The following is a 24,245-nucleotide window of genomic DNA, read 5'->3' as shown; positions in this document are numbered from 1 at the left end:
TAGAGAGATTGGTCTGTAGTTTTCTTTTTTTGTAATATCTTTGCCTGGTTTTGGTATGAGGGTGATGTTGGCTTCATAGAATGAATTAGGTAGTTTTCCCTCCACTTCGATTATTTTGAAGAGTTTGAGGAGAGTTGGTACTAATTCCTTCTGGAATGTTTGATAGAATTCACATGTGAAGCCGTCTGGTCCTGGACTTTTCTTTTTAGGAAGCTTTTGAATGACTAATTCAATCTCTTTACTTGTGATTGGTTTGTTGAGGTCATCTGTTTCTTCTTGAGTCAAAGTTGGTTGTTCATGTCTTTCCAGGAACCCGTCCATTTCATCTAAATTGTTGTATTTATTAGCATAAAGTTGTTCATAGTATCCTGTTATTACCTCCTTTATTTCTGTGAGGTCAGTAGTTATGTCTCCTCTTCCATTTTGATCTTATTTATTTGCATCCTCTCTCTTCTTCTTTTTGTCAATCTTGCTAAGGGCCCATCAATCTTATTGATTTTCTCATAGAACCAACTTCTGGTCTTATTGATTTTCTCTATTGTTTTCATGTTTTCAATTTCATTTATTTCTGCTCTAATCTTTGTTATTTCTTTCCTTTTGCTTGCTTTGGGATTAGTTTGCTGTTCTTTCTCCAGTTCTTCCAATTGAACAATTAATTCCTGCATTTTTGCCTTTTCTTCTTTTCTGATAAAGGCATTTAGGGCAATAAATTTCCCTCTTAGCACTGCCTTTGCTGCGTCCCATAAGTTTTGATATGTTGTGTTTTCATTTTCATTCATCTCTAGGTATTTAATAATTTCTCTTGCAATTTCTTCTTTGACCCACTTGTTGTTTAAGAGTGTGTTGTTGACCCTCCACATATTTGTGAATTTTCTGGCACTCCGCCTATTATTGATTTCCAACTTCATTCCTTTATGATCCGAGAAAGTATTGTGTATGATTTCAAACTTTTTAAATTTGTTAAGACTTGCTTTGTGACCCAGCATATGGTCTATTTTTGAGAATGATCCATGAGCACTTGAGAAAAAGGTGTATCCTGCTGTTGTGGGATGTAATGTCCTATAAATGTCTGTTAAGTCTAGCTCATTTATAGTAATATTCAGATTCTCTATTTCTTTATTGATCCTCTGTCTAGATGTTCTGTCCATTGATGAGAGTGGTGAATTGAAGTCTCCAACTATTATGGTATATGTGTCTATTTCCCTTTTTAGTGTTTGCAATGTATTCCTCACGTATTTTGGGGCATTTTGGTTCGGTGCATAAATATTTATGATTGTTATGTCTTCTTGTTTAATTGTTCCTTTTATTAGTATATAGCGTCCTTCTTTGTCTCTTTTAACTGTTTTACATTTGAAGTCTAATTTGTTGGATATTAGTATAGCCACTCCTGCTCTTTTCTGGTTGTTATTTGCATGAAATATCTTTTCCCAACCTTTCACTTTCAACCTATGTTTATCTGTGGGTCTAAGATGTGTTTCCTGTAGCAAAGGATCCTGTTTTTTAATCCATTCTGCCAGTCTATGTTTTTTGATTGGGGAATTCAGTCCATTAACAGTTAGTGTTATTACTGTTTGGGTAATACTTTCTTCTACCATTTTGCCTTTTGTATTATATATATCATCTCTGATTTTTCTTCTTTCTACACTCTTCTCCATACCTTTCTCTTCTGTCTTTTTGTATCTGACTCTAGTGCTCCCTTTAGTATTTCTTGCAGAGCTGGTCTCTTGGTCACAAATTCTCTCAGTGACTTTTTGTCTGAAAATGTTTTAATTTCTCTCTCATTTTTGAAGGACAATTTTGCTGGATATAGAATTCTTGGTTGGCAGTTTTTCTGTTTTAGTAATTTAAATATATCATCCCACTGTCTTCTTGCTTCCATGGTTTCTGCTGAGAAATCTACACATAGTCTTAATTGGTTTCCCTTGTATGTGATGGATTGTTTTTCTCTTGCTGCTTTCAAGATCCTCTCTTTCTCTTTGACTCTGACATTCTAACTAGTAAGTGTCTTGGAGAATGCCTATTTGGGTCTATTCTCTTTGGGGTGCGCTGCGCTTCTTGGATCTGTAATTTTAGGTCTTTCATAAGAGTTGGGAAATTTTCAGTGATAATTTCTTCCATTAGTTTTTCTCCTCCTTTTTCCTTCTCTTCTCCTTCTGGGACACCCACAACATGTATATTTGTGTGCTTCATATTATCATTCAATTCCCTGAGCCCCTGCTCAAATTTTTCCATTCTTTTCCCTATAGTTTCTGTTTCTTTTTGGATTTCAGATGTTCCATCCTCCAGTTCACTAATTCTAGCCTCTGTCTCTTTAAATCTACCATTGTAGATTTCCATTGTTTTTTCATCTCTTCTACTGTATCTTTCATTCCCATAAGTTCTGTGATTTGTTTTTTCAGACTCTCCATTTCTTCTTTTTGTTCATCCCATGCCTTCTTCATGTCCTCCCTCAATTTATTGATTTGGTTTTTGAAGAGGTTTTCCATTTCTGTTCATATATTCAGAATTAGTTGTCTCAACTCCTGTATCTCATTTGAGCTATTGGTTTGTTCCTTTGACTGGGCCATATCTTCAATTTTCCTGGTGTGATTTGTTATTTTTTGCTGGCGTCTGGGCATTTAATCAGATTTCCCTGAGTGTGGGACCCAGCAGGTTGAATGACTTTCCTGTGAAGTCTCTGGGCTCTGTTTTTCTTATCCTGCCCAGTATGTGGTGCTTGTCTGTCTGCAGGTCCCACCAGCAAAATATACTGTGGCTCCTTTAACTCTGGAAGACTCTCGCTGCTGGGTGTGTGGTGGAGACAGAGGAAAGGTTGTAGGTTGGTTTTAATGGCTTCAAATTGTGAAGTCCTGGGATCTGAATTCCTCGAGAGAGGGATTCCACCTGAGTTGCATTTCACCCCTCCTGCGGGGAACGTTCAGGTGGTAGAGAGCCCTGAAAGCAGCCTGTTTCTGCATTTGGGGCAGTTGCAACCTGTGTAATCCCAGCGCTGAGCCCAGAGGCAACCAAGCCTCCATAGAAACAGCCACAGAAGGCTCTGTTTCGCCCCCTTTCCTCTTTTTCAGTTAGCCCAATAGGCGACTTCTGCCTTGATCAGTTTCACCTGAGCTGAGGGCCTATTTTTAGTAGTCAGAAGTTGTTCCTTAATGCCACTATTGGTGTTAGGTTGGGCTCAGTCTCTACTACTGTTGGAGACTCTTTCCTTTCCCTCGGGGAAGTCGCCTGTGGGGGAGGGGCGCCGGGCACCACAGCTTGGGGAACTGCTGATCCGAGGCTCCCAGCTGGCCCAGGAAGCTGCATGTGTGGAAGGGGCGCTGGTCACCGGCTGCCGCGGCCCAGGGAACTGCTGACCCTAGGCTCCCAGCCGGCCTGGGAAACTGTGTGTGTGGGAGGGGCGCTGGTCACCGGCTGCCGCGGCTTGGGGAACCACTGATCCGAGGCTCCCAGCCGGCCCAGGAAGGACGGAGGGAGGGGCTCCGGCCACCAGCCGCCGCGGCCCGGGGAAGCGCGTGCCAGCCGGGGACCTCACCGCAGCGGAGTCTCTTAGCTGGTCCAGCCGTCCAGACTGGGGTACACTGTGTGTCTGGTCTCCATCATGGCTCCGGGAGCTGCTCTGTACCGTTTCCAGTCATTTAGTAGTTGTTCTGGAGGAGGAATCAAGACACGTGCACCTTACTAAGCCACCATCTTCTCCGGAAGTCCTTCCTACCTATCTTTTTAACTCCCTTCCTCCTTCCCTCCCTATCTACTCACATACCTACTTATCCACCAACCTATATGCCTACCTACTTACCTACCTATCTACAAAACTTATCTACCTCCTTCCCTTCCACCCTCCTTCTCTCCATCCCTACCTAACACCTCACCAAACTACTTACCTGCCTACCTTTCTCCTTCCCTACCTACTTACCTGCTTACCTGCCTACCTATCTACTATTCTACCTACTTCTTACCTACCTACCAATTCGTCTTCCTACCTACCTATCTACTTACCTACCTACCTACATAACTACTTGCCTGCATACCTATCTACCTATCTACTAACTACCTACCTACTTACCTACTTAACTCCCTCCCTCCCTATCTACATATCTACCTATCTATTTACTGACCTACCTACTTACCTCTCTCCCCCCTGCCACCTCCTTCCCTCCCTCCCTAGCTACCTACCTACCAACTTACCCACCAACCTATTTACCCACCTCCTACCTATCTAACTCCTCCCCACTTCCCTCCCTTTGTATCTACCTACATACCTGCCTACCTACCTACCTACTTACCCACCTATTTGATTAGCTAACCCCCAATGTAATCAACAGTCATCTAAGTATATATTTATTTCTACCTATTTATAAGTGTTTTTATGACATGACTTGGCATGACATAATATGTAATGTGAACTGACATGGTGAGGTATCTAACATGATCTGATCTATGATCTGACCTGATCTGATCTATGATATGGTGTGATACTGTAATCATTAGGATAATGGCCTCAGTAGAGGAGACCCACGTTCCCACTCCTGTAGCCTGTGGCTCTGTTATTTTCTGTGGCAAAGGGCATGTAAGGCTGCAGATAGGCTAAAGGTGCTGCCATGTGACCTGACAGTTGGGAGGTCACCCTCAGTCATCCAGGTGGGTCTCGTGGTCACAGGTCCTTAGAAGTGAAAGAGGGAGGCAGGAGGTAGATTGAGTGGTGCCACGAGAGAAAGACATGCCAACCTTGCTGGATTTGAAGATGGAAGAAGGACCCATGAGCTGAGGAGTGCTGGTGCCTGTAGAAGCTGGAGAGGTGAGGAATGAGTTTCCACCTGCCACCTCCAGAAGCAGCCAGCCCTGCTGGCACCAGGCGTGGAGTCCCCGGAGTCCCGTGCTGCCTCTCAGCTCCAGAACTGTAAAATAACGAATTATTGTTGTCTTAAGCCACGAAGTCTGTCCCAATTTGTTAAGGCAGGAAATAGAAAAACAATACAAAATAAATAGCATTAAATTTAGTTGATCAGTTTGGGGTCTCATGGCTTGTACTTTTGACATTATTGTTTTTCTTTTCTTTTTTTTTTTTAAGGAGCCCTTCCCTTTCCCTAATTGATAAAACGATTGAGTCCACATGTTATATTATTAATCTCATGGCTGTACCTTCCACATTTCGGCCTGGATCCACATGAAACTTCCATTGTGCATGGAGTCAGGCATGGGTCCATCTTCATGGCTCAGACCCTCCCGAGCGGTTTTCCCAGCATGGCTGCCAAGCCTTCAGCTCTCCAGGATGGGGTCCCAGGTGCTGCTCCCACACCCTGAGGCTGCCTCTGAATTCTCTATTCTGGTCCATGCTGGCCCCTGTCCCCCTGCTTTCATCACTATGGCTATGAGCATGTCATAATAAATGCTTGGATATGTTTACAGACTGGCTGACCTGTATACATGTTTAAATAAGCTTGTTTTTTTAATGCTCCAATTGGAATTATAACTCAGATTGCACTGAATGTGAAGGTTAATTTAGGGAGAACTGACATCTTTATAATAAATAATTAGATCTTAGATTATGACCTCTTCCTTTTTTTGATTCAGCCTTTCATTCATTATTAGAGCTTGAAAATCTCCAAAGAAGGTTCATATATTTGGGGTTAAGTTCATTCCTAGACACTATATAATTTTTGTGACAGTTGTGAATGGCATATTATTTTAATTATATATGCTCTAGTTGATTATTACTAGTACACGTAAGCTTACTGACTTGTGTCTGAAATATTGCTGAACTCTTGGCTTGTCTGCTACCGCTCTTCTCCTCTCCACGTGCACGTCTCCCCCGGCCGTGATGGAGCTTATCCAGAACAGCAAGAACCAGCAGAAGTGAGCTGAGCATCCTCAACTTGTCCCCGTCTCACAGGGAGGACACCTCTGCTGTCCCCACTGAGTACCCTGTCGGTCTCATGCATCGTGAAGTTGTTGGCTTATAATATTTGTGAAGAGAAGTCCTGTGACTTCCTTTTTGAAGTGTTTTCATCATAAACAAATGTTTACTATGATCAAGCACTTTGTCTGCATGTAGTGAGAAAACAATTTTTTCTCATTTCTTTATTAATATAGTGAATTTGATGGATAGAGTATCCCATGTTGAAGCATCTTGGTGTTTCTGTTGTAAACCTGACTGTCTTGGCTTGCCAGGCTGCAGTGAAATCCACAGAATTGGCTGGCCTAAGCTAGAACTTTTTGGCTTGTGGTTTCAGAGTACAGAAATCACAAACCAAGCTGTCAGTAGGGCCATGCTTTCTCCTGGGGTCAGGTGCATTCTGGGGATGGCCGTCCTTCACCAGAAAATGTCCTCAGTTTATTCCTGGGTGGTGGTTTCCTCTGAGTTTTGAATTCTGGGCTTTTGTCCTCAAAAGACTTCCTGATTCACGTTATGATCTGCCCTCCTTCAATTTAGACACATCTTTATATGACCTTAGAAATGCCAATTCACAAATGGATCCACACCTTCAGAGGTAAAAATGTCTTCAGGGGCTCTTATGTACAAATGTGTTCACACTGCAGGAACATGGGTTAGTACTAAGAACATATCTTCTTTGGGGTACACAGTTCAGCCCACCATGCCTGTGCCTCATGATGTAATTTAAAAATACAGTGTTGTTTTCAGTAATATTTAGTGCTCATAGGAAAGCAGACTACATTTTTACGTTTTTTTTTATAGTCCTTGCTGGCTTTGAAATCAACATTGCACCAACTTCATAAAACTAGCTGGAAAGGTATGTGTACTTGAATAACTTGTTTCAGGAATTACTTGTTCCTTGAAAATTTGGTAGATTTCCATTTTTTATAGTGTTTATTGGGGGGTTTTGTACAGGTAATTCTTTGGCAATAATTTTGATTTATTTAATGAATTTTGGTTCATTCAAGTTCCTTATTTCTTTTTCAGTCAGTTTTGCAGTTTTCTTTCTTTCTTTCTTTTTTCTTTTAGGAATTTATCCATTTAATCTATGTATTCAAATGCACTGGTATATAATGGCTGAAAATACCTTTAAAGTATTTTATTTTAACTAATCCTTTCATTCCCCGTACACCATTTTTGTTTCACCCTTTCCCTTCTACATGCTGTTAGTGTATTGTCTCCAATAGACATATTTTTTCAGATCCATGGAAAACCTACTGTGATGGTCAGGTTCATGTGTCAGCTTGGCCAGGTGTTGGTGTCACTTGGCCAGGTGGTGGTGTCACTTGTCTGGTTGGACAAGCACTGGCCTGTCTGTTGCTGTAATCACATTTCATGGACTTAAATCATGACCACGTTGGCTGCAACCACAGCATCTGGAGTCAGCTAAGCAGAGTATCGTCTGCAAGGAGTGTCTTTTAATCTAATCATCAGGTGGCTTCATAAGACTATTCGTAAGAGACAATCACTCTTCTTGCTTCATCCAGCAAGCCTCTCATGAGAGTGCATTGAGGACTTTCATTGGGGTTGCCAGCTCACCACCTTCCCGACAGACCTTGGGTCCTTACATTCCTACGACTGCTCAGCCAGCCTCCTCTGAGAGTTCATTGAGGAACTGCATTGGAATTGTCATCTTGCAGCCTACCCTATAGATCTTGGAGTCTTACATACCCACTGGATGCATGAAACACTTTTATAAATCTTACATTTACAGATAGATTCTGCTGATTTTTTTTTCTAGAGAACCCTGACTAATACAGCTTGGTACCATGTTGGTTCTTGACAGATTCTCAAAATGGGTTTTTACAATTGGTTTTCTACTTTTGCTAGAATCAGAGGCACTAACGACTCTGTTTCCCATAATCAAGATGGCACTGACAGTCCATGGGGTGAACTAGCAAGAGAGATAGTCAAAATATCACCATTCGATTCTGCCAATAGTACGGTTATACGAGTCAAGGCTCTGGGTGGAATTTTTTGATACCTTTACAGTATTGTGGCGTTAAGAAGTATCACAATGTTGGCTGGTTGCTGTTAGATATACTGGATATAGTGACGAGGGAAAGGGATGAACTGAAGTCTTCCAATGAGAAGCTTATGTGCCTTATGATAGATGTAAGCATTTCTATGAGTGCTCTGAAGGAAAATCTTATTTCCTATAGCCACAGACTTGAGATCTCTGAAAATCAGACTCAGGGTCTGATTGTTAGAATAGCAACTTTCCAAAGTAAACTAAAATCTCAACCTTGCATGATATCTTCCATGAAAGTGAGGGCATTGATTGGAAAGGAATAGGACCCTGAAAAATGGAATGGTGACATATGGGTTGATAATGATAGCTGTAGAGATATTGAAACCCTAGATTATGCTGAATCTTTTCTGAATAACCCTATAATGGTTTGCCCTGAGGACATAGCCACCCAACCTCCAGGCTGCCTTGAGGAAATGGCTTCTGGACCTCTAGTCAGCCCTGAGGAATTGGTGACCCCACCTCCATGTGAAGAAATTAACCCTTCAGTACCTGGGATGCACATAATTACCCTCAATGGGGAAATAGCCCTTGCTCCTTTGCCTGGAATGACTGATTCCTGATTCACCAAATGAAAGTACAAGCAAATGCCCTGAAGTAATTAGCTTGGAAGTCACTTGTAATTCTTTTAATGACCTACATCACCACCCCTCTTTTCTTCCAGACATATAACTAGAGTGAAGTCCCAACAGGCCTCAAAAGGTAAGGTACAAGGTGTGACCCATGAGGAGGTATGTTGAACTCCAAAAAAACTGAGCTGGAGTCCTCAAACACAGTGGGGATTTTCAGATCCAAAGTTAACAGAAGCCATGTGGGGACAGTTAATCACCATAGACAAGGTGGGCATGGCCACCACAATGGACAGCAGATTCAAAGTAGGAGTCAAAATAATCTGACTTGCAGAGACTTATGGCATAAGCTAGTATATCATGGGGCTCCTAGAAGTACAATAGATAGGCAGTCAACTAAATTCTTTTTTGAGCTATATAGGCAGACGGGTTCTATATCAAGTGAACAGAAGTCTAACTTGAATTATAAAAACAAAGAGACATGGCCCTTGAATCAATGACCACACTCGAGTTGGTTTACAGACCCAGAGCCCCTTGAATGAGGGGAAGGCCAGATCCCTTTGGGGAAGGGCCTTGTTTTACTGCCACAAATTTATATTGCTTATCTTCCTCCAGGCCTTCCCCAAGAAGACCTATGGCTTTAAACCAGGGTAGCTGTGCACTGGAGAAAAAGAAATGATCAGATATTATGGGGATTATTAGACACTGGTTCAAAAGTGACATCAATTCCAGGGAACCCAAAATGTCACTCTGTTCCACCAGTCAGAGTGAAGCTTACGGAGGTGAGGTGACTGATAGAATTTTAGCTCAGGTCCATCTCACAGTGGGTCCAGTGGCTCTCCAGAACCTTAGTTATTTCTTTAGTTCTAGAATGCGTAATTGGAATAGGCATACTGAGCAACTGGCAGAATCCCCACACTGGCTCTCTGACCCCTGGAATCAGGGCTATTATTGTAGGAAAGGTCAAGTGGAAGTCACTAGAACTGCCCCTACCAAACAAAATAGTAAATCAGAAGCAATACTGGGCTCATGGAGGAATAGCAGAGATTAGTGCCACTATTAAGGATTCGAAGGATGCAGGGGTGGTGATCCCCACCTACCCCATTCAACTCTCCAATTTGGCCTGTGTAGGAAACAGATGGGTCTTGGAGGATGATAGTAGATTATTTTAAACTCAACCAGGTGATGACTCCTATTGCAGCTGCTGTTCAGGATGTGGTATCTGGGCTTAGATAAATCAACATACACCTGCTACCTGGTAGGCAGCTATTGAGCTGGCAAATGCTTTTTTCTCAATAGTTGTTAGTAAGGATGACCAGAAATAGTTTGCTTTTCACTGTCAAGGACAGCAGTATACCTTCACTGCCTCAGAGTTATAGCAACTCTCCAGTTTTATGTCACCATATCGATTTTAGGAAGCCTGATTATTACTTCTTCCCACAAGACATCATACTGGTCCATTATTGATGATATGTTGATTGCATCTAATGAGGAAGAAGCAGCAAATACTCTAGTCTTATGGATAAGGCATTTCCTGTCAAAGGATGGGAGATAAGTCCCACAAAAGTACAGGAGCTTCCACTTCAGTGAAATTTCTAGGTGTCCAGTGGCGTGGGGCATGTTGAGATATCCCTTCTAAGGTGAAGGATAAGCTGTTGCATCTGGCCCCTCCTATGACCAAAAGGGAGTCACAACACCTAGTTGGTCTCTTTGGATTTTGAAGACAACATAGTCCTCATTTGGGTGTGCTACTTCGGCCCATTTATCTAGTGACCAGAAAAGCAGCTAATTTTGAGAAAGGATCTGAACATGAGGAGGCTCTGCCACAGGTCCAGGCTGCTGTAGAAGCTGCTCTGTCACTTGGACCATATGATCCAGCACATCCAATGATTCTGGAAGTGTCAGTGGCAAATAGAGAGGCTGTCTAAAGCATTTGGCAGACCCCCATAGGAGAATCAGAACACAGACCCTTAGGATTTTGGAGCAAAGCTTTCCCATCTGCTGCAGATAACTACTCTCCTTTTGAGGAACAGCTTTTGACCTGTTACTGGCCTTAGTGGAGACTGAACACTTAGCAATGGGCCACCAAGTTACCATGAGATATGAGTTGCCTATTCTGAGCTGGGTGTGTCTGACCCATCAAGCCATAAAGTTGGGTGTGTGCAGGGGTACTTCATCATAAAATGAAAATGATGTATTAGCATAGGACTTGAGCAGGTCCTGAGACATAAGTCAGTTACATGAGGAAGTGCCCAAATGCCCATGGTCTGCACTCCTGCCACTTTACCTTCTCTTTCCCAGACCAGATGATGGCTTCTTGGGGAGTTCCTTATAATCAAGTGACCAAGAGAAACTTCAGACCTGGGTCACAGATGGTTCTGCATCATAACCAGGTACCAGCTAAAAGTGGACAGCTGCATCAGTGCAGCCTCTTTTTGGGTTGGCCCTGAAGAACAGTGATAAGGGCATATGCTCCCAGTAGGCAGAACTTTGAGCAGTGCACCTGGTTGTTCATTTTTCTTGGTAGGAGAACTGGCCAGATACGTTTATATACTGACTCATGGGTTGTTGCTAATGGATTGGCTGGATAGTCAGGGACTTGGAAAAAGCATGATTGGAAAATTGGTGACAAAGAGGTCTTGTGAAGAGGTATGTAACAGACCTTTCTGAGTGGGCTAAAAACATGAATATATTTATGTTTCATGTGAATGTGCACCAGAGGATGATTTTAATAGAGAAAGGTCTTAATGATCAACTGGATAAGATGACCCGTTCTGTGGATACCAGTCAATGTCTTTCCCTAGCAACTCCTGTCATTGCCCAATGGGCTCATGAACAAAGTGGTCTTGATGGTAGGGATGGATGTTATTCATGGGCTCAGCAATATGGACTTCCATGCACCAAGGATGACCTGGATACATGCACTATCAAGTGCCCAATGTTCCACCAGCAGAGACCCACACTCAATCCCTGATACGGCACTATTCACTGAGGCGATCAGCCTACTACCTACTGGCAGGTTGATTCCATTGGACCACTCCCTTCATGGAAGGGGCAGCGATTTGTTCTAACTAGAAGAGACACATACTCTGGATATGGGTTTGTATTCCCTGCATGCAATGCTTCTGCCAAAACTACCGTCCAAGGACTTAGGGAATGCCTTATCCATTGTCATGGTATTCCACACAGCATTGCTTCTGATCAAGGAACCCAGTTCACAGCAAATGAAGTGCAGGCAGGGGCACATTCTCTAGGAATCTCTGGCTTACCAAGTTTCCCATCATCCAATGTTTTTTGAAAACTCAATTATGGTGCCAACTAAGTGGCAATACCTTGCAGGGCTGGGGTGATGTTCTTCAGGAAGCTGTGTGTGCTCTGAATCAGCATCCATTCTATGGTGCTATTTCTCCCATAGCCAGGATTCATGGGTCCAGGAACCAAGGGGTGGAAATGGGAGTGGCACTACTCACTATTACCCCTAGTGATCCACTAGGAAAATTTTTGCTTCCTGTCCCTGTAACCTTGAGCTCTGCTGGTTAACAGGTTTTAGTTCCAGAAGGAGGAGTGCTTCCACCAGAAGAAATCACTATGATTCCATTGAACTGGAATCTAAGACTGCCATGTGGTTACTTTGGCCTACTCATGCCCCTGGATCAACAAGCCAAGAAGGGGATCACTTTCCTGGCTGGGAAATAGGACTGCAGCTACCCAACGAAGGCAAAGAAGTGTGCTCCTGGAATAAAGGAGATCCCCTAGGGCCTGTCTTAGTGTTACCATGCCCTGTGATTAAAGTTAGTGAAAAACTGTAATAACCCAATCTAGGCAGAACTATCAATAGCTCTGAAACTTCAGGAATAAAGGTTTGCAGGCAAAGAACCATGGCCATGTATGTTGCTTGCTAAGGGTAAAGGGAACATGGAATGTGTAGTGGAAGAAGGTCATGATAAATATGATCTATGACCCCATGGTTATACAGAAATTACAAACTGTGATGGTATGAATATTTCATCTTCTTTGTAATTAGTATCTACGTATTTACACATAAATCCAGTATTTCTGTTTTTGTCTTTATTTTATCTCCTTTGTTCTTGATATAGTATTTAAGTTGTAGTATATCAAGTTGAAGAACGAATGTTACCCAAGGACTTGCAATCTCTTCTGTAGAGATTTAATGCATTTCTGGTTGTATATAGAACAGTAGAGTATTGTAGGTAGGAAAAAATGTGTCTGTTCTTGTTTTCTATTTAGAGATTAAGTATGGTTTAAGGTAATGTGTCTAGCTGCCAGGTTGACAAGGGGTGGGCGGTCATGGTCAGGTTCCTGTGTGCCCAGTTGTCTGGTCAGGCAAGTTGTGTCCTGGATGTTACTGTGAGGACATTTAATGGTCTTAAATCATGACCACATTGGCTGCAGTGGGTGACAATTTAATCACTGGATGACTTTTAAGTTGGATTCAGGATAGAATCACTCTTCCTGCTTCAGCCAGCCAGCTTCTCCAGAAAGTTCATTGAGGACCTTCATTGGAGCTGCCAGCTCGTGGCCTGCCCTACAGATGTTGGACTCTGACATCCCCACAGTTGTGTGAGACGCTTTTATCAATCTTATATTTATAGATATCTCCTGCTGATTCTGTTTCTCTAGAGAACCCTAACTAATACACAGACACTTCTACTATATCCCAGCTGTCCTTAGCTCCCAGGGCAGACAAGCCCCATGCTGAGATGCTGGGAATGGTGTTTGTGGACTAGGCCAGGCCTGTGGTATACAGGGTTTGGGGGTTGGCATTCTTGGGAGGGGACAGGTGTGCCTGCGTAGGGGGCTGGTGTGCTGGGTGGGGGTTGGGCAGGTGGAACCAATGAGCTGGTTGAGAGGCTGGGCGGGGGCAGTGTCCACTCCTTCCTTCACCAAAGCCCATCCTCTGCTCTAAGCTCTGTCCTGCAGAGGCCCCCACCTGGAGGGTCCCGGGCTGGTTGGAGGAAGGACACAGGCTGTCATCGCCTGGTGGCAGGGACTGCCATGGCTGTGAGGGTAGCTTGTCCCCTGCTTGCTCAGTGCCTGCCCAGCAGGGGCCGGGCCCCTTGGGAGGGACGCTGGGCTCTGTCTGGATGCTGGTCCTCCGTGAAGGTGGGGGTTCTGGGTCAAGGAAGAGAGGCCCTACTGGTGGAGGGAGCAGCTGTTCTTGCCGAATTGCAGCATGATCCCCTAGGACGGCACTGGCTCTGGTCAGCTGAGAGACACAGAGCCCTTCCCTCTAACTGGGGTCCCTGAGCCCCCTACTCCTCTGTTTTTCTTGGGCACCCATTGGCAACCCTTGACCACTCTAGACCTTCAACAAAGCTCCCAGGAGGCACTTGCCGGGATAGCCACAGCCGGGCTGCTTCGCGGCCAGAACCCTGGGTGAGAGGGGGCGAGCTCGCTGGGTGTTAACCTGAGGTAAGCGGAACCTAGCCGTCTCAGCTAGGGGACTGAAGGACTTGAGCCAAAGGCCAATTAATCAGCACAAAGCTTCTTTATTGTTACATGGTATGAGCTATAAGTACTGAGGGGGCTCAAGTGCACAAAAGACCCCGAGGCTCCAGGGAGCTCAGGTTATATACAGTTGCACAGGGGGAGGAGTAGGGGAGAGGGTAGGGGGTTCGGAGAGCCAATTACACAAGCTAAAAGGTAGTTGCTAGGCAAGGGCGGCAGAAGATAGCTAGAGGCAAGGACAGAATAACAGGAAGGCTTGTAGTTTTGAGATAAGCTACTGAGACGGGAGGTTTCTGACGAGAGGGGGAAGGGAGAACAGTGAGTTAGGCTACAGACATGAGAGGCAGGGAGAGAAGGTAGAAATGATTAAAAATTTTTAAGTATGACTAGGCTCCAATCCCTGAGAAATATGCCACAGGCACTCACCAAAGGACTGTGCAGATGTTCAAAGGAAGGCAAGGGCCCCTTTGGTGTCCACTTCCCACCTGGCCTGCCAGGTCCCTTGGTGGGAGACCACAGAGACCAGGGGACCAGAGATGAAGGAAAGGTGCTCTGAGTACTGCTTTGCTTCCTCCAAAAAGGAGAACATTAGAAATGGGAGCAAGAAGATCTGGAGCAGATCACCTGCTGCCATTAGGCCCGTCCAAATCTCGGGCTGCACCTGCCGTGGAGGCAGGGCCCTTGCTGGCCACTGAGCAGGGAGGGAGAGACCTCTGGCTGTTGGGCTAGAGCAGACCAGGTCAGCAGGCAGACATTGGAGGAAGCCTCTGTGCTGGACCAGGCCCTTGGGTGTGGCTGGTGTGTTAGTTTGCAAGCTGCTGTAATGCGATATACCAGAACTGGATGGCTTTAAAAGTGGGAATTTAGTAAATTACAGGTTTATAGTCCTAAGCCTATGAAAATGCCCAAACTAAAGCATCCAGGGAGAGATGCCTTAATTCAAGGAAGAACTTTAAAAAGCAACTCTCAGAGTTAACTTCACAGTAAATTCAAAGATGACACAGCTAATGGATGGGGGTTACATGGGGAGGGGCGTGTAGGTGGAGAGGGCGTGGCTGAGGCTGAACAGATCAAGGGAACAGTTCTTTGATTTTTTTATTCTTACATTTTTAGATCAGATTTAAGTGAGTTTTATATAGAAATAAAAACAATACCATGTTTCCTGCATGCAAACACATACCCACCCCTTTCTTTATGAAGGCATTCTATAAAAGACTCATTAAGTCTTTTTAAAAATCTTTATAGACGTAAGACATTCACAAGGAATTAAGGTTGAGTACTCCTTAGTTTAAAGTGGGCAACCTTTAGGAAATGGCAGCAAGAACACATTACTCCTTCAAAGCAGATGTGAGATAACAGGTGTCAGCTAAGTCCAAATTCAATAAAGCACCTACTTTCAACAAACAGAAGGGAGAACCACCACCAGGCAAGCAGCATCCCAGACCTTGAGAAGCAAATCTGAGTTTATTTCTAGACTGAGAGGGGTATTGGATCTTGCAGACAGAACGTGATCATATACATAGTTTCATGCTTTGCTGACACAGAAGGGGTATCTATGTTTAAAAGTGGCATAGTGCAGACATAACAGAAGTACTGGTTTTGAGGTAATGCATGAATGATGAAGGCTGTACATAATGTGGTAGCTGTGCAGAAGAGCAAAGAGAGCTAAGAGATGCTAGCAGAGTGAGAAAAAAAAAAGTCCAATGGGCCAGGAACACCTCTGTCAGCTGGGAGGTTACGTGGCTGGCATCTGCTGGTCTCTTGCTCCTGGGCTCCGTTTCTTTCAGACTCTGTTCCTGTGGGGGTTCCTCACTTTGCTTCTTTGGACTGGTTTTCATCTCTTGGCTACCCTGGGCTCTCTCCAGGTTCTGGCTTGCTTAACATCTCATGGCAATGTCTGCTGTGCTCCAAGTATCTCCAAACATCCCTGTCTCTGTTCTCTAGGCATCTATGTCAGCTCTGCTCTGAAATATCTGTCAGCTGTGTTGTTTCTGCACTTTCTCCAAAATGTTTCCTCTTTTTGAGGACTCCAGTAAACTAATCAAGATCCACCTGCAATGAGTGGAGTCACATCTCCATCTAATCAAAAGTCATACCCACAATTGGGCATGTTACTTCTCCACAGAGATGCAGTCTAATTAAAAGTTTCCAACCTATAGTATTGAATCAGGATTAAAATAAATAGCTGCTCCCACAAATTTGGAACAGAATTAAAGCATGGCTTTTCTGGGGCACAGGCAGTGCCCATGGAAGCAGTGAGGAGAACCTGGGTTCCAGCATTTGGGAGAGGCAGAGCCAGCCTGACTTCTCATGGACTGGACATGGGGTGTGGAGTCAAGGACCTGCCACTACTTCTGGCCCAATTCCACTGAAATATAATTTTCTGGTCACTGTTTGGCTCAACTCCAGGAGAGGATTGCCAAGGTCTCCTTCTCCGGTTTATGATGGTTTTGTTCAGAAAGCTCACAGGTAGATATTGGAAGAATAAATAAATAGGAAGGAAGGAGTCGAATGGCATCAGCAGGCCTAGATGGCCCCACCTTTCTCCCGGGCTCCCATCTGCCCATCTCCCCAGGAGCCCATACTCTGAATTGGGGGTGTCGTCTTCCGATGGGCCTCACATTGTGGGCTCATCCCTACGGTTGTCCAGATCACAGAGGCCCAGAGGTGCTAGGACTGAGGATATTATGGGGTAATGTGGTGAACAGGCACTGGCGGGGAGAGGGGAGGAGGCGGCTGTGTCTGAGGTGTGGGTGGTGGGTGCCGGTGCAGCCCTCAGCAGGGGGGGGCTCCTGCATGGAGAGGTTAGAGGAGGGGAAGCCCCGGGCAGACCCTCCAAGAGTCCAGCACTTGAGAAACAAGCAGCGCAGGAGGTCACTGCAAAAGGGGCAGGGAGGGCACACCACGGGGCCAGAGAGGACAAGGAGAGGCTGAGCACTTGGAAATGGAAGGAAGAGTCTTTGAGCAGGGGCCATGGGTGGTCTGTGAGTTAGTGGATGGAAATTTCCACAGGATTCATGCCCCAAGAAGGCACTGGGAGTTGGTGAGAGTTCCTTTCATGTGTGGGGGGCAGGTCTGGGGGTACGGCCAGAGGCAGGGGCAGAGGGCTCCCGGAGCCAGGAGAGGGTGGAGGAAAGACAAGACTTTAGGTAAATGTTTTTCAAGGTCTCTTTCTTGAGGTACCAACATATTTCCCTCTGGCTGGTGTAGCCCCTTCTGCCCAGCTCCTTTAGTGGGATGCTAACGGGGTCTCCCATGGAGCCGCTTTGTGGATGGAGCAGCGTCTGTGATCGCTGGCTTCAGGTGATGGACAGGGGCCTCGGTCATCTCGGGGGGCCTCACCCGGCACCAGAGGCTTTAGGAACAAGAGCTGACGTTTCCCACAGAAGAGGAAGTCCTGCACCAAGACCCGGCCTCACATGGCAGCCCCAGGCTGCTGGCCTGCCCCAGCCATTCGGACTTGCAGCCCCCGACCTGGTGAGCCAGTCCCTTGGCATGAACTCTTTTCTCTAACGCCTGCACAGCCTCCGCTCCTGCTTCTCTGGAGAACCCCTGGGGATGCCCAGGTGTGCCTGGACTCCTGGTGTAAGGACAAGGAGAGGAGAGGCACGTCCACCTGGAGCTCGGGGGTTCAGCTCTCCTCTTAGGTTCTCCTCTCCTCTCGGAGAGGAGGCAGGTGGTTGATGCTGGGGCTTCACCACGGCTTCCACAGACCCCAGGGGAGCTGCAGATTCACATGGATCAAAGTCTGTTCCACCCTCAACGGCCTCTGTACAGCTCTGATGACTCGCTCCCCGTGTGGGGAAACGGCATGCGCCCCCTGGCTGGCTTGGCTTTCACAATGACCAGAAACTGATAAACTCTGCAAGCCAATTTGGAGGAGGCTATCTTTCATTTACTCTGCCTGATAATTAAGGATTAATTAGGTAAAACATGCTCCCAATGGGAGGCGCATATCTGTAATTTTCTTCCTTCAGCCAGAAAATACAGCTGAACAATGCAAAACTCTTCTCACAAGACCGAGGCCAGGCTGAGCGCTCACGGGAGTGTTTACCTGAGTCCACTGAAGCAGGACGGTCCTCTGTGTGCCATCCAGCAACTCAGGACAATAACTGCCACGTCCCCACTGTCACCAGCGTGCGCTGAGTGAAACTTATAACCAGTACGTGGGGCACCGTATCTCCTTCTTTACAGCAAAGTCTCATTTAAGCGTCTGTGGAAGAAATGTTTGTGGAAATAACACATATTCATTGTGAAGATATTAGAGAAGAAGAAAAGCCATGGAGAAAAAACTAGTCACAACCCTACTGTGAGAGAAAGCCATGGCCAAGACAATGGTGTGTTTCTTCAGGGCACCTTATGCATGTACCTATTTATCTCATCTACATACCTCCCCATCTACCTACCTACTTACCTACCTAACTACTTATATACTTACCTACTTACCTCTCTACCTACCTATCACCCTCCCTCCCTCCTTACTTACGTTCCTATGTATCTACCATCCTGCCTCCCTACTTACCTACCTACATATCTGCCTCCCTACCTGTTTATCTACTTACTTACCTACCTACCTACCATGTCAGCAACCTACCTACCTACTGCCCCACCTATCTACCTGTCTACCTACCTACCTATCCTCTTACCTACTTACCTACCTACCTTCCTACCTACCTACCTACATATCTACCTACCTACCTATACTACCTATCTACCTAACTACCTACCTATCTACCAAGCTATCTACTTAGCTACCTACCTACCAACCTATCTACCTACTTATTTCTCTCCTTCCTTCCTTACCTACCTACATACATACCTATCTATCTACGTGCCTTCCTCCCTATTTACATGCCTACCTACTACTTACCTAACTACCTACCTGCTTACCTACTTAGCTACCTACTTATGTCCCTATCTACCTACGTAACTATGCACCTACCTACCAACTTACCTACTCACCTACACCTACTTACCTATCTATCTCCTTCCCTACCTCCCTCTCATCCACCTTCCATCCCTCCCTCCTTACCATCTACCTAGTTATGTACCAACCTACCTACCTATGTACCTACTTACATATCTACCTTCATCTCCATCTCTCCCTACCCACCTCCCTACTTACCTATTTTCCTACCTATCTAACTCACTCCCTCCTCCCTTACTTACCTAATTGTTTATCTATCTACGTACCTAAGTACCTACTTAGCTCCCTCCCTCCCTCCCTCCCTAACTACATATGCATGTACATACCTACCTATGTACCTACTTACCAATCATGTACTTACCTACCTACCTACCTACCTACTTATCTACCTCCTTCCTTACATATCTTCTTACCTATCTACATACTTACCTATCTACCTACTTATCTATTTACCTACTTACCTATCTACCTACCTACCTATCTAACTACCTACCTGCCTACTTACCTACCTATACTTACCTACCTATTTAACTATCTACCTTCCTACATAACTACTTCCCTACCTACCTACCAACCTGTCTACCTACCTACCTATCTGTCTACCTATCTACCTTCTCACGTACCTACTTACCTCCCTATCTACTTATTTATCTACCTACCTACATGTCCACCTAAGTACCTACCATCTACCAACCTATCAACTTATCTACGTACCAACCTATCTACCTACCTACCTACCTACTTCCCTCTAGACGTACCTACTCACTGATCTACTTATCTACCACCTATATACCTCACTCCATCTTTACCTACATATTTACTACCAACCTACCTATCTACTTACTTACTTACCTACCTACCTAGCGGTCTACTTACCTATCTACTTATCTACCTCCTTTTCTCCATCCCTAATTCCTTATGTATTTTGCTACCTATTTACCTACTTACCTATCTACCTACCTACCTACTTACCTATCCACCTACCTACTTACTTACCTATTTAACTATCTACCTACCTACATACCTACTTCCTTACCTACCTATCAACCTGTCTACCTACCTACCTACCTTCTCACTTACTTACTTACCTACCTACCTATCTACCTACTTACCTATCTACCTACCTACATGTCTACCTACCTACCTACTACTTATCTACCTAAGTACCTACCTATCTACCAACCTATGTACTTACCTACTGTTCTGGTTTGCTAGCTGCCAGAATGCAGCACACCAGAGATGGATTGGCTTTTAATAAAAGGGGATTTATTTTGTGGGTTCTTCAGAGGAAAGGCAGCTAACTTTCCACTGAGGTTCTTTCTTACGTGGGAAGGCACAAGATAGTCTCTGCTGGTCTTCTCTCCAGGCCCCTGGGTTCCAACAACTTTCCCCGGGGTGACTTCTTTCTTCATCTCCAAAGGCCTGGGCTGAGCTGCAAGTGCTGAGATGAGGAATGCCGAGCTGCTTAGGCTGTGCTACGTTGCATTCTCTCATTTAAGCACCAGCCAATTAAGTTAAACGTCACTCATTGCAGCAGACACGCCTCCTAGCTGACTGCAGATGTAGTTAACAACAAATGAGGTTCACGTACCTGGCTTATGTCTGCAGCAACAAGACTAGGTATGCTCACCTGGCCAAGTTGACAACTGAATCTAAGTAACGCACCTAGCTACCAACCTATTTGCCTGCCTACCTGTCTACCTCCCTCCCTCCCTCTAGACCCACCTACTCACCACCATACTTACCTACCTACCTATATACCTCACTCCATCCCTACCTACATATTTACTACCAACCCACCTATCTACCTACTTACTTACCTACCTTCTTATCTACATTCCTATCTACTTACCTACCTACCTACATACCTCCCTCCTTCCCTCCCTACATATCTACCTACTTATCTACCCATCTATCTCCCTCCCTCCCTACTTACATGCCTACCTACTACCTACCTAACTACCTACTTAGCTACCTACTTACCTCCCTCCCTACTTATGTGCTATGTACCTACCTACCTACTTACCCATCACCTGCTTACCTAACTTCCTCCTTCCTTCCTTCCTTCCTTCCTTCCCTCCCTCCATACCTATCTACATAGTGTGCCTACTTACTTATGTACCTATCTACCACCTACTTGCCTACCTACCTACATTCTTAACCTCCTGTCCCCCTCCCTATCTCCCTACATACCGATGTACCTCCCTCCCTCCCTCACTGTCTTCTTACATGCCTACAACCTACCTATGTACTTATCTACCTACTTACCTTCCTACCTTACTATGTACCCACCTATCTATGTACTTACCCACCACCTTTTTACCTGCCTACCTACTTATATCTAGCTCCCTCTTTCCTTTCCTCTTTCCCTCTCTCCCTACTTACTTACCTACCTACTTACCTATCTACCTACCTACATACTTAATTACTTACTTACCTACTTATCTATCTACCTACCTATCTACCTACTTACTTACCTACCTGTCTATCTATCTACCCCATCACCTACCTACTTACATACCTACCTACCTATCTATCTACCTACCTACTATCTTCTTACTTCCCACCCTCGTTCCCTCCCTCCCTCCCTACCTAATTGCTTATCTATCTACCTACCTAAGTACCTACTTACCTTCCTCCCTCCCTATCTAACTACGTATGTATGTACGTACCTACCCACCTACTTACCTACTGCGTCCTTACCTACCTACATATTTATCTACCTCCCTCCCTTCCTCTCTTCCTTTCTCCTTCCCTCCCTATGTACCTACCTACCTACCTATCTACCTGCTTACCTACTTACCTATTTATATACCTACCCACCAGCCTACTTAAATACCTACTTACCTATCTACTTACCTGCTTACCTACCTATCTAACTACCTACATATCTACTTACCTACCTACCTAACTACCAATCTACCTACCTACCTAATTACCAATCTATCTGCTTACCTACCAACCAACTTATCTACCTACCTATCTATCTGTTTATCTGCCTAACCTAACTTTTAACTCCCTTCCTCACTCCCTCCCTACCTACTCACATACTTACCTACCTACCAAGTTATATGCCTACCTACCTATCTACAAAACTTATCTACCTCCCTCCCTTACTCTCTCCTTATCTCCATCGCTACCTAACATCTCACCTACTTACTTACCTACCTACCTATCTCCCTCCCTCCCTACTTACCTGTTTACCTTCATACTTATCTACCTTCTTACCTACTTACCTTCTTATCTACTTACCTATCTACTGATCTATCTACCTATCTACTTACTCATCTTCCTACCTTCCTACCAACCTACTTATCTATCTACCTGCCTACTTACCTACCTATCTACATACCTACCTACGTACCTATGTACTTACTTATCTACTTACCGACCTACCCACTTACCTTCCTATCTTACCTACCTACATCTTATCTACCTCCCTCCTCCCTAGCTACCTAACTACCTACTAACTTACCCACCTACCTATTTTCCCACCTCCTCCCTATCTAACTCCCTCCCTACTTCCCTCCCTTTGTACCTACCTACATACCTGCCTACCTACCTGCCTACCTACCTACCTACTTACCCACCTACTTGCTTTCCTACCCCCCTAATGTAATCAACAATCATCTAAGTATATTTATCTATTTCTCTCTACCTATTTATAAGTGTTTTTATGACATGACTTGGCATGACATAATATGTAATGTGAACTGACATGGTGAGGTATCTAACATGATCTGATCTATGATCTGACCTGATCTGATCTATGATATGGTGTGATATTGTGGTCATTAGGATAATGGCCTCTGTAGAAGAGGCCCACATTCCCACTCCCGGTTGCCTGTGGCTCTCTTACTTTCTGGGGCAAAGGGCATGTAAGGTTGCGAATGGGTTAAAGGTGCTGCCATGTGACCTGGCAGCAGGGAGGTCACTCTCAGTCATCCAGGTGGGTCTCGTGGTCACAGGTCCTTAGAAGTGAAAGAGGGAGGCAGGAGGTAGATTGAGTGGTGCCACGAGAGAAAGACATGCCAACCTTGCTAGATTTGAAGATGGTGGAAGGAGCCACGAGCTGAGGAGTGCTGGTGCCTATAGAAGCTGGAGAGGTGAGGAATGAGTTTCCACCTGCCACCTCCAGAAGTAGCCAGTCCTGCCGGCACCAGGCGTGGAGTCCCCGGAGTCCCGTGCTGCCTCTCAGCTCCAGAACTGTAAAATAACAAATTATTGTTGTCCTAAGTCACTAAGTCTGTCCTAATTTGTTAGGGCAGCAAATACAAAAACAATATAAAATAAATATGATAAATTAAATTAATCTATCTGAGATTTCATCGTTAGTGCTTTTGATTTTTTTTTTTAAGGAACACTTCCCTTTCCCTAATTGATAAAACTGCTGAGTCCACATGTTATTATATTAATCTCATGGCTGTACCTTCCACATTTCGGCCTGGATCCACATGAATCCTCCATTGTGCGTGGAGTCTGGCATGGGTCCATCTTCATGGCTCAGACCCTCCCGAGTGGTTTTCCCAGCACGGCTGCCAAGCCTTCAGCTCTCCAGGATGGGGTCCCAGGTGCTGCTCCCACACCCTGGGACTCCCTCTGAATTCTCTGTTCTGGTTCATGCTGGCCCCTGTCCCCTGCTTTCATCACTATGGCTACGAGCATGTCGTAATAAATGCTTGGGTACATTTACAGATCGGCTGAACTGTATACGTGTTTAAATAAGCTTATTTTTTTAAAGCTCCTGTTGGAATTATAACTCATGTTGCACTGAATGTGAAGGTTAATGTAAGGAGAACTGACATGTTCATAGCAAATGAGATCCTAGATTATGACATACCTCTTCCTTTATTTGATTCAGTCTTTCATCCATTATTAGAGCTTGAAAGTCTTCAAAGAAGGCTCATATATTTGGAGTTAAGTTCATTCCTAGACACCATATAATTTTGTGACAGTTGTGAATGGCATATTTTTAAATTTTATGCTCTAGTTGATTATTACTAGTACATGTAAGCCTACTGACTTGTGTCCAGAAATATTGCTGAACATTTAGCTTGTCTGTTACTTGTTGTTTTCTTTTCCTAGGGAGGTGAGGGCAGCATCTGCAAGTAATGATGGTGGAAGCAGCTCTTCTCCTCTCCACGTGCACGTCTACCCTGGCCGTGATGGAGCTCATCCAGAACAGCGAGAACCAGCAGAACTGAGCTGAGCATCCCCAGCTCATCCCCGTCTCACAGGGAGGACGTCTCCACTGTCCCCACTGAGCACCCTGTCGGTCTCATGCATTGTGAAGTTGTTGGCTTATAATACTTGTGAAGGGAA

The 24,245-nt window shown here is 44.8% G+C and overlaps 2 long non-coding RNA genes across 2 annotated transcripts; both read right to left on the bottom strand.

The window, feature by feature from the left end:
• Positions 1 to 3,405: 3,405 nt before the first annotated feature.
• LOC143691149 (uncharacterized) lies at positions 3,406 to 5,309 on the bottom strand. The gene is made up of 3 exons (XR_013179369.1): positions 5,137 to 5,309; positions 4,723 to 4,892; positions 3,406 to 3,644 (listed from the first exon to the last, which is right to left on the bottom strand). It is a non-coding gene; the product is annotated as an uncharacterized LOC143691149 (long non-coding RNA).
• An 11,913-nt stretch (positions 5,310 to 17,222) lies between these two features.
• Positions 17,223 to 23,567, bottom strand: LOC143689626 (uncharacterized). The gene is made up of 3 exons (XR_013178859.1): positions 23,353 to 23,567; positions 22,960 to 23,129; positions 17,223 to 18,209 (listed from the first exon to the last, which is right to left on the bottom strand). It is a non-coding gene; the product is annotated as an uncharacterized LOC143689626 (long non-coding RNA).
• Between the last annotated feature and the right edge of the window lie 678 nt (positions 23,568 to 24,245).

Source organism: Tamandua tetradactyla, chromosome 7 (assembly GCF_023851605.1).
Source record: "Tamandua tetradactyla isolate mTamTet1 chromosome 7, mTamTet1.pri, whole genome shotgun sequence".
Taxonomy (NCBI): Eukaryota; Metazoa; Chordata; class Mammalia; order Pilosa; family Myrmecophagidae; genus Tamandua; species Tamandua tetradactyla.
Note: the sequence above shows the minus strand (reverse complement) of the source record. Positions and strands in the feature narration are given on the sequence as shown.